Genomic DNA, 17,030 nt, shown 5'->3' on the forward strand with positions numbered 1-17,030 from the left:
TCCAGAGCATTTAATTGGATGAATGATGATTAATCTGGAGACAATATAAATCAAAGGATTCAAGGAATGGGGCTGCTCTGTTCATCACAAGTGGCATCTTTGGCAAATTAATTACCCCCACTCTCTCAGCACAGACAAATCGAGTCCTGTTAATCTTCATGCAAGGCTTAACACAAGAAAAGGTTTGACTCCAAGGATGCCCAGCCCCTGTGCCCCAGCCTTACTGCAAGGTGGCTGTAACATAATCTGTGAGCCAGCAGATGTCGTACATACATTGTTCATTATTTGTTTTGTCCAAGTACAGAGCAAGCGCTTGGAAGAAAGAAAACCCTTGCTGCAACAGTTAAGTGATTTAGAGGATTCTACTCTAAGTAGTGTTGAATTGCTGGTAAAATTTGCTTCCTCTAAAGGTGCCTGTGCAATTAATGAAAATTGCTTCATTCATAGAAAGCATTTTAAAAAGTGAAATATAATAATTGCTTTTGTGACAGTTCAACTTTTCTCCTCATATTTTTTAATATTTAATTTTCCCTGAGCTGATTTTAATTTCAGTTCATGTCTAATTGCTTTCAATTTAGTCATTACTTGCTAGTTTCTAAGAATAATGAGCTAAATGAGATTTTCCCTCTCAGTGACATGTCTAAAGAAATAAGCTGACTAACAGAACACAACTTTGATATTGTCTAAAGTTAGGAACTCTGGAAAGAAATACTAAGATGCATTATGGGTGGGTACTGGTGAGAATATGGTGAAGGGAATGGAATTAAGCAAAGGGAAACACCAATGCATCCTATATTTTGCCAGACTACTAGTCAGTACAGTGGGGCTTTTGCAATAAATATTCTGTAGGGAGCCTGACCCACATTAGCCAGTCAATGTCTTGAGAGGGTTTCTGTGGGATTTTATCACAGGTGAGGAATGTGGGATGATGTCACATGTGAGGCAGGTACAAGATAGAATGAGATCTGTCATTGGATGAGAAGGAAGGATGGGCGGGAGAAAAGTTTTGACTTTCAGTGGGGTCCAGTCAAGACACATCTGGCTATAGCATTTGCATCATTCTACCTACCCCCTACCGTCAAGGATATCTCAACATCCATGTACAGCTTGGAGAAGTTATAGAAGAGTCAATGCCCCAATTCCCTGGACTTCTGGGGGGCTAAGAGTGGTTATTCTAAGGTTGTTTTATAAGAAATCTAGAAATGATTGTAATTTAACAAGGAGGAATTAGCAAGATTGAGTTGTACAGTCATAATCTCATTTGGTAACTAAGCTAAACTCATATCTTTGCTTTGGTATAGAATTTATTTGTTAAAAAAGTTTAAAAGTACAAGGTTTAGAACCAGTCCTTCTACTGATGTCATTACAAACTTCTGAGTTGATTACACATGTGAGTTAAGGGCCAAATAGCAAATTCATGGCTCTGAGTTTGTAAGAATACTTTCAAGATAATATTTAATATATAAAGACAACAGTTCAGATTACCTTATATAGGTAGATGTTTTTCAAAAACCATCAGAAATCCACAAAATTTGAGATTTAAAGTTATTTATCTTTAGTTGAGACATATCTGCTCCTAACAGTTCCCCTTTGGTGGATTTAATGAAGAAGTTGAACATTTCTACCTCCAGGTGAGGCAATACTTTGTGACTAGGCAGCCACTGGACAAAACTGTCTGTTTCATCTGAAGACTAATATTGACAAGAAAAGGACAAATTTTGCAGAATAGTTGACTGATAAGCTCTGCCAAGACAGGGTGATCAGCCCTTGAAAAATCTGCATTTCAAGAGTCTGTCAGTTGATTTTGGGCTAGAATACTGAAGACTTGCACTCACATGTTGCTAACAGAGGACTGTGCTAGTGATTTGTCACTACAACCTTTCAGTTCTGGAAGCCATGTTAGGCTTCCTATGTGTAGAGATATTTGGTCATTATCAGATTTCTGTTAGGATTGAAGACTGATTATAGTCTCATAGCCTATCAGGCTGTTTAACTCTGAAAGCACATATTTTATTGGATGGTTATCAGATACTATACAAGCAAATTGGGATATAATGTAGATTTTAAGCCTTTCTTAAGCTGCAATGGTTTACTAAATGTTCTGTTTAACTGATAAAGTGTTGGACTGGGTATTAGATGTATTTTATGCTTTTACAAAATGATAGTAGTTGTGCTCAGCTTATATTTGAGAGAAAAGTTGTTTCTTTTTAATTAGACAAAAAGGATGAAATGTGGGATGATGTCACAGGTGAGTCAGGTACAAGATAGAATGAGGCCTGTCATTGGATGAAAAGGAAAGATGGGTGGGAGAAAAGTTTGAGGGAAGAGGAGGAGATGGAAACGGAAACGAAGAGAGGGGAGGGGAGAGAAGCCATGGCCTAGAGAGAACATGGAAGCTGATGTTAAGACTCCATGCTGTACCTTTACAGGTTGTTATGAATGTTCTTAAGGGCTAGATGTGTACAGGGCTTTTTATATTTAGGTGGGCAATTGTATCTTGTCAATTGGATCAAAGTTTATTGTGTTGTGTGTTCTTTCATATGTAGATTTAAGTGTAAGGAAGTGTCAGGTGGCTGGTCTGGGCCACCACAGAATTGGAATGTGTGCTTTTGACAAGATATCTAGAAGATATCTTGGGGCACTATGGTGCCAAACCTAGTGGTGGGTAAAAGACAGCAAATATTTTTTATATATTTACAACAACAGGTTTCCCTTGGATATATGCAGGTGTGTGTGTTGGATATTATCTGCGAGAACCTGCAGGACGCTGACCGAACCAGAGTGGCCAAAGAGTTGGGCTCTCTTAAAGGGAGAGTTAGGTCAAGGAAGGCTGCTGGGTCTCTTCTGGCCACTGCTAGTCCAGAGCTGGTGGCCAGCAATGGAATGATAGCTACCCACAGCGCTCAATGGGCTCAATGGGAGAGCAGTGGGTGCCTGGGGGCCAAGGCTTGAGACACAGAGCTGGAAGTGGCTGTGGTAGGCTCAAGCAGCTTTCAGCTACAAAAGCTTCATGACAGAATTCTTTTCCCTAAAGTGTTACAGCTCTATAAGACAAATACTCTCAGAAGATCTTTGATGAGACAACTCATGTGCCTCATTCCTTGTATTCTTACATACATTTTGGTATTGGTTGGAGTTTAAAAGGAGATTGGCTTGATCTGCAATGCTAATGATGCCTCATCTGCATGTGGAGGGACTTTGGGCATTGCCCCTATGTGACTGATTGTCACAGTACTCAATATGAGGTTTTATGGTCACATTTTTCAGGGTAGTAACCTGGTCCGGAGTAGATAAAATGACTACTGTTCTTAGATGTGAAAGTCCTGGGGTTTCTGAATCTGATTGACCTTACTAAGTCTTTTTCTGTCTGGTAGCACAGTCCAATGCCCCACAGATAAGCACAAAATTTCTGTGGGCAGGACAGAGAGATAATGAAGTTGATAGCTTAAGGCTACACATGGGCATGGTCCCTGGAATCTCGCCTGGCCATGTGGAGAGCCAGCTCTGGAAGCGTGGGCACAGGGAAGGTGTAAAGGAGCTAACCCAGAGGTGTGGGCTTGGAAGAGCAGAGAGCTGGAGCCTACACTCTTTGCTGGCTGATGCATGTGCGAAGAGCTGGCCGTGCCCCTCACCTGGCCAACAGAAGAGCAGATTCTAGTGGCAAGGACATGGGAAAGCTGGCAGGCTGGCCACCTCAACTAGTACCCAGGCTTTGAATTGGCACATCCCAACATTTTCATTATCTATGAGTTGCTGGAGCCCATGAAGAGGCCAGTCCTGTGGATTCATAGCTGCAGTTTCCCTCCAGACTCAGGGCAACAGCTAGATAGCTCAGAGTTCCTATAAAGGTCCAGTATTGCTGTTGTAGCAGAAGTCAGAGGCCTCAAACTAGTCTAAGGACTCATTGCAATGAACTTTGTAAGTATAGCTGTGTCTCAAGGTAGATATATTTCCATTTTTCCGAGAAAATGCCAAATTTATTTACAAAGTGGTTGTACAAGTTTGCATTCCACCAACAATGGAGAAGTATTCCCCTTGCTCCACATCCTTGCCAGCATGGGCAGAATCTTGAATTTTTGATCTTAGTCATTTGACAGGTGTAAATTGTAATCTCAGAGTTGTTTTGATTTGCACTTCTCTGATGATTAAGGATGTCAGACATTTCATTAAGTGGTCTCAGTCAATAGGGATTTTTCTGTTGAAAATTTTTTGTTTAGATTTGTTCCCCATTTTTTAATTGAGTTATTTGGTTTGTTGATTTCTAGTTTCTTGAGTTCGTTATATGTTTTTGATGTCATCCCTTTGTCAGATATGGAGTTTGTAAAAATCTTTTCCCATTTCATAGGCTGCCAGTTTGTCAGTTTCACCATGTCCTTTGCCTTACAGAAGCTTTTCTGTTTCATAAAGCCCCATTTATTAATTGTTGTTCTTAGTACCTGAGCCATTGGTGATAGCCAACATCAAATAACTTGGTGAGAAACATAAAGCAACTCCAATAAAATCAGGAACAACACAAGCTGTCCACTCTCCCTGTATTTAGTCAATACAGTACTTGAAGTTTTAGCTCCAGCAATAAGACAACAAAAGGAGATCAAAAGTATATAATTTGGAAAGCAAGAAGTAAAGTATCTTTATTCACAGATATGAGAATATACATAAATGACCACAAAATCTACCAGAGAACTACAGCTGCTAAACACCTTCAGCTGGTAAGGCTAGATATTTTTTTTTATGCTATGTATTGCAATGCTATATACTGGCTCTCAAGGTCTGACTGCCCGAAGGGACAGGAGAATCCCAGGTACACAAAGTGATGGTATGTCCTTGCCCTTTAATTTAAAAACTATTATTTGAATAACAATAGTTAGGCAGAAAAGAGGTAGATGAAGTTTCAGTTCCTGGGCTTGGGGTCAGAGGTAAGATGATGAGGGAGAATGGAGGATGAAGGAAGATAAGAAGAAGAGAGAAGAACATGACACGGGGTAGGTGAATCATGAAAATGTGGCCATGACGGCTCACCAATTGGAACAAGTGCGACTCAGGGATAACAAGATTACTCATAACAGGGTTATTGATGGGGAAGTAGATTTTGATAGCTTAGAAGGTAGATACCTGCCCAGTTCTAGTGGTTTAAAAAGCATCAAAGGCTTATTATACATATAAACATTATTTGTATTTTATCTGGGAACTGAATGATCAAAGGCGGGGTAGAAATCCCTAGTTGAGATGAAATATTTTTCTATAACATTCAGCAAATTAACTAGATACTAAATTAACTAAAAAAGAAAACAAATTAGTTGTTCTCCTATATACCTTTGATAGATGGGCCAAGGAAGAAATTAGGGAAGCAACACTCTTTACAATAGCCACAAATAGTATAAAACACCTTGGTGTAACTCTAACCAAACAAGTGAAAGATGTATATAACAAGAACTTCAAGTATCTGAAGAGAGAAATAGAAAAAGATATCAGAAAATGGAAAGATCTCCCATGTTCATAGATCAGTAGGATTAACATAGTAAAAGTGGCTAACATAAACCCACACACCAATGGACTCCTGATTTTTGACAAAGAAGCCAAAACTATACAGTGAAAAAGAGAAGGTATCTTCCACAAATGGTACTGGTCTAACTGCTTGTCTACATGTAGAAGTATGCAAATAGAAAGACTTCACCATAAAACCAGATACACTAAATCTGATAGCTGAGAAATTGGGGAATAGACTTGAATGTATTGGCACTGGAGAAACCTTCCTGAAAGGAACTCTAACTGCTCAAGCATTAATATCAACAATTAATTAATGAGACATCATGTAAAACTTCTGTAAGCAAAGGAATCCATCAACAGGACAGAATGGTAGCGAACAAAATGGAAAAAAGACTTTTTGTTTTATCTTCTTTTTTCTTTTCTTTTTATTTTTTAATCCATACAGTCCAATCTTCATCCTGTCCTGGTCTGCCCCCCACCATGACCGCTCCCCATCCCATCCCTCCTCCCCTGCCCTGTCTCCAAGAGGATGTCCCTACAACCCCATCCCCACCCTACCAGACCTCCCCACACTCTGAGGCCTCAAGAAGCTGAGGAGAAGGGTAGCCCCATGGGAAGACCTGCAGTCTTAACTGACCTGGACCCCCAAGATCTCTCAGAAACTGAGCTACCAACCAGACAGCATACACCAGCTGATGAGGCCACCAACACATATACAGGAGAGAACTGCTGGGTCTGGGTTCAGATAGAAGAGATGCACCTAATCCTGGAGAGATTTGGGGTCCCAGGGAGTGGGGAGGTCTGATGGGGTTGGGGGGAAGCTGGGAACATCATCTTGGAGAAGGAGGATGGGAGGGAAGGTGTGGGATATGAAACAGCTGGAGGGTAGACCAGGAGGGAGATAAAGTCTGGACTGTAAAAACAGAGTAAAGAATAAAATAAATTACTGTAATATAAGAGAATAAAAAAGAAAAAAAGAAAACATCTTTATTCTTTTTATGCCTCAGTTGTTTTAGTAAAATTGCATCTGCCTAAATGGGTAGACACTGTTATGAAGATTAAATCAACTGGAAGTCCTAAAACACCTAAGGTCCCTTGTGGGGCAGCGGGCAGTGAAAGGTACCCTGATTCCTGATCGAGACAGGTCGAACCCCCAGTACACCCTAAAAGGGATGGCAGGTGCATTCCCAGCCTTCTAGATCATGGCCTCTCTAGCTGTAGTCCCCCACCTGCCCAGCCCTGACAAATCCCTGTAGAGAGGTTTGAGACAGACCAGTCATGTAGATCAATGCCTCAAGCCCCTCCTCCACAGATGAGGATGTGACCATAGGTCACATAGACTCAAGACAGATCAGTCATAGAGACAGGACCATGTCCCCAATATGTAGATGATTCTGACCCATCTAAAAAAATCTAAGTGCCATGTTAAAAATTAAAGGTGTGCAGGAATTATTCCATCATCTTCTGTCATAAGAACTATAACACTGCTGCTTGGGGAAGAAATCTGCTCTCCTGAAATCACAGCCAGGAGCTCCCCTGCATGCCTTGCTGTCTAGTCAGTCTCCTGCTGGCTCAGCCCAGCCTGAGCAAAGGAAGTTGCAGGCAGCCATAGAAAGAAGGACTAAAAGCTGGGGCTGCAGAAGCTGTTACCCCTCCCTGCATGAGTTCTCTTTCCCTTGCGGGAACCCACACACCTAGCTGGGCAAGTGATCTTCATGAAGAGCACCCTGGCACCAGAGCCCTACAGTCCCTGGCATATGATATGTGATATTTAAACATTTTCCACAGGGTATTATTTTTATGCTTCCTAGTGTAACAGCAAGATTACAAACTCTCTGGAGGAAGAGGCATTATTGTTATTTGCCTGGTCTGGCTTCATTGAGAGGTGGTGCACCTTGAGGAGAAAAGATTTTTACTAATTTTCATATTTATTTATTTATTTAGCTTTTGGGGGAGTCTGCAAAGGTGGAGGGCAAATATGGAAAGGAATGGGAGGTGGGTGAGGCTGGGGTACGTGATGTGAAATTCCCAACAATTCACTTAAAATTATGTTAAAAATGATTTTGAAGATTTACTAAACTATGACTCTGAATCATGTATACTTCCAACTTATCACCATGCATTTTTTTATATTTGTAATTTGTATATTGTAAAGCTTAGGAGATAATTATCTCACTACTATTCTCAGGTTGCAAGTGAGGAAACTGTGGCTGAAGAAAAAAGGAATTTGCAAAAGTTTACACTGTTGAATCATCCTGTACTGTTTAACTTTCAGACTCATTGGGTATATATACTACATTTTAGGACTATAGAGTGGGATATTTGTACTGGAAAAATAATGAGAAACATGTGAACTATTTAACAAAGCTTCTGACATAGAGTGCACACTTAATGGTTTTTTTGTTGTTGTCATTGTGGGAGAAGGTGAAATACACGGAGGAGACTTTAATAAAGAAGGTAGAAGCAAATGAAGAAAATGTTCTTCAGGAGATAATACGGGCAAATCATTGAGTACTGTGTCCTGTTAACATTCTCCAATATTCCTCTCCCATAAATACTTGAATAGGTATTAAACATGCTATGATTTCTGATGCCACTTCTGTGATTATTTTTCCTACACTACGCAAAGATGGACATGTGGTGGCCTTCAGCCAATGTACATCAGTTGTCTTATCATAGCAGGGTTATTTATAGAGGTCCCTGAACTGTACACAACTACTTCATTTAGAGACCAGAGGATGCTCTTTCACAGAGATTCTTGCCACCCTGGTAAAGAATCGTCCACTTGCACTGTTTGCCTACTGACTATGTTCTCAGGATTTACCACACAATTTCCTCTTCTATGCTCTCATCCTTGTTCCAGCATTTGCTCTTTCTGTGCATTTTATATTCATTCTCTTTAGCTAACACCCAGCATCATGGGTATCTCTTGGTCAATTATCCAGTCCAGTGGCCCTCTATTTCCATAGCCTGACTCCTAATTTCTGTCATATAGAAGAGTTGCCCGGTTGCCAATGTTATGTGTTTTAAAAACATTGATTTATAGGCCATTTCTAAATAGAATGTATCAGTACTCAGGATATCGGTGTTAGCTTATTGATATTTTAAAGTACATTGATATTTTATTGATATTTTAAAGTATGTATAGGGTTTTCAATCTCATATGTGGTTGAAGATTTTATTTGCTAGATTTTCCAATACTGGATATATATTTAACTATGTGACCCTCTTTCAAAGCTCATCATTTATGGTTTATAGAGTTGAGAACCATGTCACATCCTTGACCGATTAAAAATTATAAAAGGAGAAGTTAGCTGAGCACCAGCATTCACCTATCTTTGCTTCCTGATTGTAAACAGGTTCATAGCTTCAGTATGCTCCCATCATCATGCTTTCCCATAATAATAGTCTGTACCCCTTCAAAACAGGAGCAAAATATCTCCCTCCTCTCTTCCTTTCCCTCCCCTCCATCTCCTTTTCTTTTCCTCCCCTATCTTTCATTTTGTCCCTCTTCTCTCCCCTCTTTCTTTTCCTCTGTCTCTCCCTCCTTCACTTCCTTTCCTCTTTCCTTCCTTCCTTTCCTTTTATTAGATATTTGTAACACTGGGAGAAGTAGAAGATGTGAGGTGACACCATCACTGCCTTTCCCAGGAGTTTGAAAGACAGTGTGCCAGGAACAGCAGCTGTGATAGTGCAAGAAGACAAGACTCTGGAGTCAGAACTTCCAGAAAAACTTAACATTATGAATGGAAGGAACCCCTTCTTCTAACTTTACAGAAGCATCCATAAAACATACAATTCTATAAGTTGGGACATCTATACTTAACTAAAGACCCTATATAGACTTTGTGTCACCTAGTTTTAGCCTGGACACTAGTCATCTGGGATGACACCAGAACGAGTTATGGGCCAAGGCTAATGTGATGATTTGAATATGTATGGCCCCCCATAGACCCATGCATTTTGAATTCTTGGCCCATACAAAGTAGCACTATTAGGAAGTGTGGACTTTAGAGGAAGTATGCCACTGGAGGTGGATGTTGTGGTCTTCTATACTCAAGCTATGCTTGATGCACATAGTCTCTTTCTGTAGAACACTCAGCTCCTCCAGCACCATGACTGCCTGCATGTCACCATGCTTCCCACCATAATGATAATGCATGAAACTTCTGAAGCTGTAATCTAGCCTCAATTAAATGTTTTCCTCTATAAGAGTTGCCTTGGTCATGGTGCCTCTTCACAGCAATAAAACAAACATTAAGACAGCTAGACTTTTGTATGGGACGATTTAGGGAATAAGGGATGAACAGTGTAGCTTAAAGGAAATGTGCATTTGCAATCACAGCCAAGGATAAATGTTGGTTCATAGAAAAGATAAAGAAGCAATAATAGAGATTTGGAAACAATATTACCAAGGGCAGAGCAGTAGATCCATTTGAGAAGTCTAGGCCTTTTTACTCAAGGTACGGTTGATGTGAGGGTTTCCATTCAAGTGAATGAAGAGTTGGTCTAACTATGTGTGTGTTTGATGATGGCTGTTGAGGATGTAGTGTATTTGCATTGATGGAAAGTGGAAGAAAGAGGCAATTGTCTCTCTGTTCTCAGAAGGCATGTTCTCATTTATATTTTGCTTATATTTGGAACTAGTCATGATTTTTACACATACATACACGTATCACACGCAGAAGTGAATCTAAAAGTAAATTTTATAATACCAGCGGGCAAAACTGTACAAGGAGACTAAGAACATAAAAGAAATAAGAGTAGGACAGCTTTGATAGAGTGGCAGTGTCACATGGTATCATTGGCTACTCTTCCTTCTGAGGAAAACCTTCACAGGAAGCTGTTAGTAAAGTCTTCCAGTCTAATGGGTTAGAAGAAGCATGGGATCAAAGGAAAACATTTGGTTTAAATGAAATTAAAATTGTTGATTTAAATTTTTTATTTTATGGCTATGACTATTTTCCCCTCATGTATATATCTACATGTATGGGACTTGAGCCCAATAAGGGTAGAAGAGGACATTGCATCACCTGGAGCTAGAGTAAAGGTGCCTTGCAAGCTGCCATGTGGGTACTGGAAAATCAACTCGGGAAATTGTCCTCTGCCACAGCAACACGTGCTCTAAACTGCTGAGCCATCCTTCCAGCCCTTGTTGAATGCTTTTATAAAACTATCTTGCATGTGTTGATAAGTGTGTAGTATTTCAACAGTCTGTCATTTAAATTAACTTTAGGTCACTTGTAGCATAATCTGTCAGGTAAGAGTCATTTAAATCTCAACTGTGTGGTTTTTCTTCTGGTTTCATTCCTATTTTGAAAAAACAAAACAAAACAAAGCTCTATTCTTCCTATGCCTCAGTTTTCTTCTTAGTAAAATTGCATCTGCCTAAATGGGTAGACACTATTATTAAATCAAGTGAAAGTCCTAAAACACCTAAGGTCCCTGGCTTATGATATTAGACCTATTAGAAATTAGACATAAGTTCTCGTGTGATATTTAAACATATTTTATATTTTGTCATAAATATATTTTTATGCTTTCCATTGTAGCAGCAAGATTACAAACTCTCTGGAGGCAGAGTCATTATTAGTATAATTTTTCTTTCTCTTATAACGGACAGGCTGTCACTGTGTGGCCAGGCTGGTGTAAAACGTCCTAGAACTGATCTGCTTTAGTGTCCTGTGCACAGCCATGCCCAGGGTCAAGGGAGTGTTTATATTTCTCTTTACCTTAAATGTTTAGAATATTTACATATAGCTGTCACTCAGGAAAAAGATGAAGTGGGCTCTTACTCTGACTTAGGCAACCATAGGAGTTGGGGACATCCAAATGAGTAGAATGATACCCTATAGTGTGCATAACCAGAGCAGACTAATTTGAAAAGTGAAAACAGCATACCATTTCACAGGGATCTGTATATTAAGCCATAGAGGCAAAGAGCAGGACACTGTTTGGAAAGAACAAGTTGCCCTCTTGATCCCGAAGAAGAGCGCATTACTTGAAGATGATGGAGGAAAGATGGGGCCCGAAGATGGAAACCAGAGCCTGTGGAAGTTCTGACATCAGATGCAGTCTGGCAGGAACTAAATAACTGCAGGTTTCTGTAAATAGATATTCATGAATATACTATATCTCTTCTGGTTTGCCTATCTGTCTTTGGAGTACTTGAATCATAACATATAAAAAAAATTAAAGAAAGCTTAAAGCTGGTGGGTAGGTCTTGCTCTTGAATGGCTTTAATTAAGGGCCACTGAACATTGTTCCAAATAACCAAAAGACTGTGTAGGCTGGATGACTCATTTCACAGGTTGAGTTTTGAAATCCTGTAGGATTTTGTTCCCATGAGTTAGAAGTCAGGAAGACTGTGGGAAGTTTTTACTCATATGGAACCCACACTGATCACAGTTTGCTCTGATATTGTATGAGGCAGAACTAGAACTGAAGTTGGCCATAATGTGTTCTGCTCTTTAATCTGGAATAATGAGTATGGTCAAAGAACACAGATAGTCTGTCTGAAAATTTCAGATTTCCAGATTTTTGTGTTTTATTTGTCACTGGTTTATATTTTCATGATTTAATAAAGATTTTAGGCCCATGGATTTCGTCTTATTTTGTGCTTAGCTCATAGTAAAATTTCAATGCTATTTATATTACTTTTTAATTATGTTATTTTCCATATGAACTAATTATTGTAAAATTCTGGAAAATAATAAATTCTTCAGTAATACATATAAATAAGAACTCTGACAAGTGCCCATGCTTTGAGTATTGTCACAGTGGAAACCAAAGCATTAATGAAGTAATCTTTGAAAGGCTTGCTCACCCCGCCTGCTGTTTTTCAAGGTTAATGATTACACAGACCTGGGACCCAGGTTTCCCAAACCAAAGGGACGATGACTTTTCCAAAGCTGATCTATAGCACTACTGTCTTCTTGTTGTGGATAAAGGGAAAATGGGAAGTAAACAAAGACTCTATTTAGATGAGGACCCAATTGCCAAGTAAAACTATGACTATATGTTTAGCAGTATATGGATTTCAAAATTAGATATGAGCTCAAAATTAGACATAAGCTCTCATTTAAATTTGCAACCATTAATAAAAGTTTAATTCCTGGTATCTATGTAGCACTTAGGGCTTCAAAGAGGAAGGATTGAGCAGGTTGATAGCATCTTCTGGTATACCTATCAGGCACTTAATACACCTATATGCTTGCCTCGGGGCCCTACCATGCCTCCTGATTTCCAGAAGTTTCTTCTTATCTGAGATATGAATCCACAAACTTTCTTAAATGAAGTTGTCACTGGATAATTTATGACGACTCTATTTTCTGTGGTCATAAAGTTGAGATAACCCTACTGATTCTACCTACCTATGAAAGGCTGGTCTACATCATAGACCCATGTACAGCATATCTGGCTTTTCATGCTTTAACAATCGAGATTGATTAAGAGTTAGACATGTGGCTTCCTATTGCACCCCAAAAACTATTCCCTAGCTTTTCACCATAAATGTTAGGCAAGCTAGTGATGCTCTTTCTTTCTATTAGAATTGATAACTTGGAAAGATATAAAGCAGAAATCCTATAAATTATTTTGCCAACCATGTTGCTAAGAACTATGTGAAAGGGGAGTAGGAGGCAGAAGAAGGAGAGGAGATGAGAAGGGAGAAAAGAGGGAGGGAGGACTAAAGGGAGGGATGAAGAGAGAGAGAGAGAGAGAGAGAGAGAGAGAGAGAGAGAGAGAGAGAGAGAGAGAAAGAAATACATAGTGCCAGTTGAACAGTTGAATCCCTGAATACAACTATTCTAATAGTACTTTGCTCCTAGACTTTCTCACATCATTCTGCATCTACCTTGAGATGGTGTGCTTTTTTGTATAGAAATGCATTCTACAAATGCACATTTTACCTTCTAAGAGAAGTTATTTTGGTTAAAAATTTTAATCATTTATAAATGTACTTTAAATATTAAAAATAACTATGAATTCATTCATTTATAGATTCATAATTTCTAAAATCAGTGGTACATTGGAGTGACTTTATTAGAATAACACGTTGTGGTTTTAGTTTTTAAGGTCCTTCCTATTAATAGCCGGTGTAGTTTACAAAGTGTGCTGTGAATTTCTTGTGTTAGCAGTAACATTAGCATTGGAACGAGTGGCTAATTTTTATGCTCAGAATCACCTCTGGAGCAGGAGAGCCACTTGGCTTAAGAATCACCCAGAAGTCAACACCACTGTGAAAATCATAACATAGATGAACTGAGACTATTCCAAGGTGTTAATCAAGGCAAGTGCTTCACTAAGCTGCTGGATTTCAGCCCCGACAGCCCCTCGACAGTCCCTCAAGTATCTGCAGTGTGGCTCTCTACACCTCACCACCTCTTGGTGACAAGGGATTTAGGACAATTATGGTGAAGATATCAAAAGAAGAGAAAAAAATTTTTTTAAAAAATGCAAGAAAGGGGCTGGTTATAATGATGTATGAGATTAAACACTCATTTTTACAAGTGCATAAAACCCAGGATCTCTGTCTTATTAGAAGCTTCCAAGGGACATGCTTTCACCTAGAAATATGCTGGGAATTATGATTTTCATCTCTCCCTCAGGTGTTTACTGAGTTTTTATTGAGTGTTAGTTCTGAATAGAAAAACATGTCATTATAGAAACAGAAATCCATCTCTGATGCTATGAAATCCGAATTCTGGAGAAGGCAATTGAAAATAGAAATAAGTGAATGTAAAATATGCTTAATGGTCTGTCCCTGGTTCTCCACCTTCCCAATACTGTGATCCTTTACTATGGTTCTTCATGTTGTGGTAACCACCAAACTACAGAATTATTTTTGTTGCTACTTTATTACTGAAATTCTGTTAATGTTATGAATTATAATACAAATATATGATATGCAGAATATCTAATAGGTGACCCCCAAGTGGGTTATGACCAGCAGGTTGAGAAGCACTGGTCCATGTGTTATTCAATGACATAGCACAGAAGAGGGAATAGTTTTGGGAGAACAGAGTTTTGGGATGGTCCTGCAAAGAACTGAATGGGCAAAACACTGATATATCTTTGGAGGGTTTCAAGAAGGTGAGGGGAATATAGGAATGACTGGAATGCCTAACAAGCAGCAAAAAAAAAAAAAAAATCAACATGACTGGAAAAGAATGAAAATTGGTAAGGTAATAGGAAATGATGGAAGAAAAGTAGCAGGAACCAGAACATGAATCTTGGAACACATATGCCAAAGTCGTCAGGGAAAGACCATCAGGCCTTAACTTTATACAAAGTGCTGTAGGGAATTAAGGAATTCTGAAAGCAGGAGAAATGTCTTCCTTAGAGAACATATCAATTTAGATATCCAATACCAAATGGTCAGCACTAAAAAATCATATAAGTAGCATTATACAGATTCGTTTTACTTAGTAATATACATGTATATACAAATATACATGTAGCAACAATTAATGAAAGAAAGGCCAGGGATTTGAAAGAGAGCAAGAAAGGGGCAGGCATATGGAAGAGTTGGGAGGAAGCGAAAGAAAGAGAAATAATATAATTATATCATAATCTCAAAAGTAAAACGAATAATGAAGTAGAAGAGGAGGAGGATCTTGAGGATGAGGAAAAGGAAGAGGAGGAGAAGGAAGAGGAAGAAGGAGAGGAGGAGGAAGAGCAGGAGGAGGAGGAGTGGATTTTTAATCAGAGTAGCATAGAAGGTGTTGAAAGAGGTTTGACAGCTCCCCCTTTATCTAATAATATAATATGGTTACCTGTTTCACACTTGGAGCTTTGATGAAATATATGTGCATATAACTATATGAACACACACACACACACACACACACACACACACACACACACACACACACACACACACACGGCCGGATTCTGTGCTTCCAGGACACTGAAACTACGGTCTGCAAATGAAGCAGCGAAAAGTGTGACTGGGCACTGCAAACATCCTTTCTACTCATGCCAGACCCGCTGTCCCACCTAGAATGCACCTCCACAGAATAAGAGTTTCATGATAAAAGGAGTTGAGTATTAAAGAGAGTGCAAGGTGATCACTCAGGTTTTATGTACATAAAAATCCCCATATTTATCTCCCATTTCATCACTCACTCTCATCTGTTCTACTAAAATTCAACATATTTATTGGCTGTGTCTTGGCTCTCAGGTGGCAAAGGGTAGGGCTTACAATGCTTCAAGTTATAAGCTAAGCCTCCAATCTTATTACAATATTGACAATAAGAATTTGAATTTATTCAAGGAGCTCTAATGCAGAATAATAGGACTTCTGTAGCAATATTGTTTTGTATCCTTGAATCTTGCTGAGATGGTACATATGCATGGACACACAGACATTCATATGTAAAATCATGTGAGGATATGTTGACAGGCTTGAATATGGTAAGGAAATCATATAATTCCAATTTCCTCCATCTTCCCTGCTACACTTTCTCATTTTTCTTTCTCTTTAACTTTTTGTTTCCCTCACTTGTGAGATTGTCTTAGAAAACTTGAATCTTTTCAAACACTGTAAATGATGTAGTTCTGTTCTGTTTTTGATTCCTTAACCTAAAGCACCAGTCTGACCTCAGGCACCCAATAAAAATGTGCTTTCAGGACAAAGTTGCATTTGACAGGGCCTGCAGACTGATGGGCTACCCATTAATAGAATTTCTTCCTAAGCAGAAATAGCCATTTATAAGTCAGTTTTCCCATCTTATTTTTAAATCTTTTATATAAACATAGTATGCTTAAACATTTTACAATAAATCATATGACTTAAAATCAGTGTGCACATTTAATTTAATAGTGTTGCAGGTGCATTCATATTGGAAGGGGAAACACATAAGGCAATTTAATACAGACTTGAAAACATTCTATGGGTATTGAAGGAAGTGAGTAATTAAAAGGAAACACATGGCATCCTGTTTCTGATTCTACATGATAGCACTCCCATACACGTATAATCCAACTCATTACTCAGAATTAAAAGTATTTACAGAATATCTGTCTTTTTTATTACACTGTGAATACCCTGTGTGCACAGATTCTGTCTTATTCGATTGTAAACCAGGAATAATATGTGAAGAACTAATTTTAGTTCATTAATACAGGGCACAGAGTTCTTGCATCCTAAAAGAATAAAGCACTGTTTCTTATTTCAAGGGCTGTAATTTTAGTTGAGCTTTCGAAAGTATACTTCAATATTTATATGACATTGTTTATACAGTGCTCTACTTTTAGGTTGATTTATGTGAAAAAACACATCCAGAGTTTCTATGAAATTTAAGAATACACATGCAGTGTCTTGGACAATTTATATTTTGTTTTAACAGTTACTTTTAGTCCTTAAAAAATCTCTGAATACATTTTTTTTCCAATACTAACATTTGCTAAGGGTTTGAAAGATGCACAACAAACTGTTCTTACAACACTGCCCCGTTTGTTCCCTCTTGACACTGCTTAGTTGAAGTGTGTCCCTACTAGCAAGTCTAACTTTTCCCAACACTCGTGGCACTGCCAAAGAA

The sequence above is a fragment of the Rattus norvegicus genome, chromosome 7 (genome assembly GCF_036323735.1).
Source record: "Rattus norvegicus strain BN/NHsdMcwi chromosome 7, GRCr8, whole genome shotgun sequence".
NCBI lineage: Eukaryota > Metazoa > Chordata > Mammalia > Rodentia > Muridae > Rattus > Rattus norvegicus.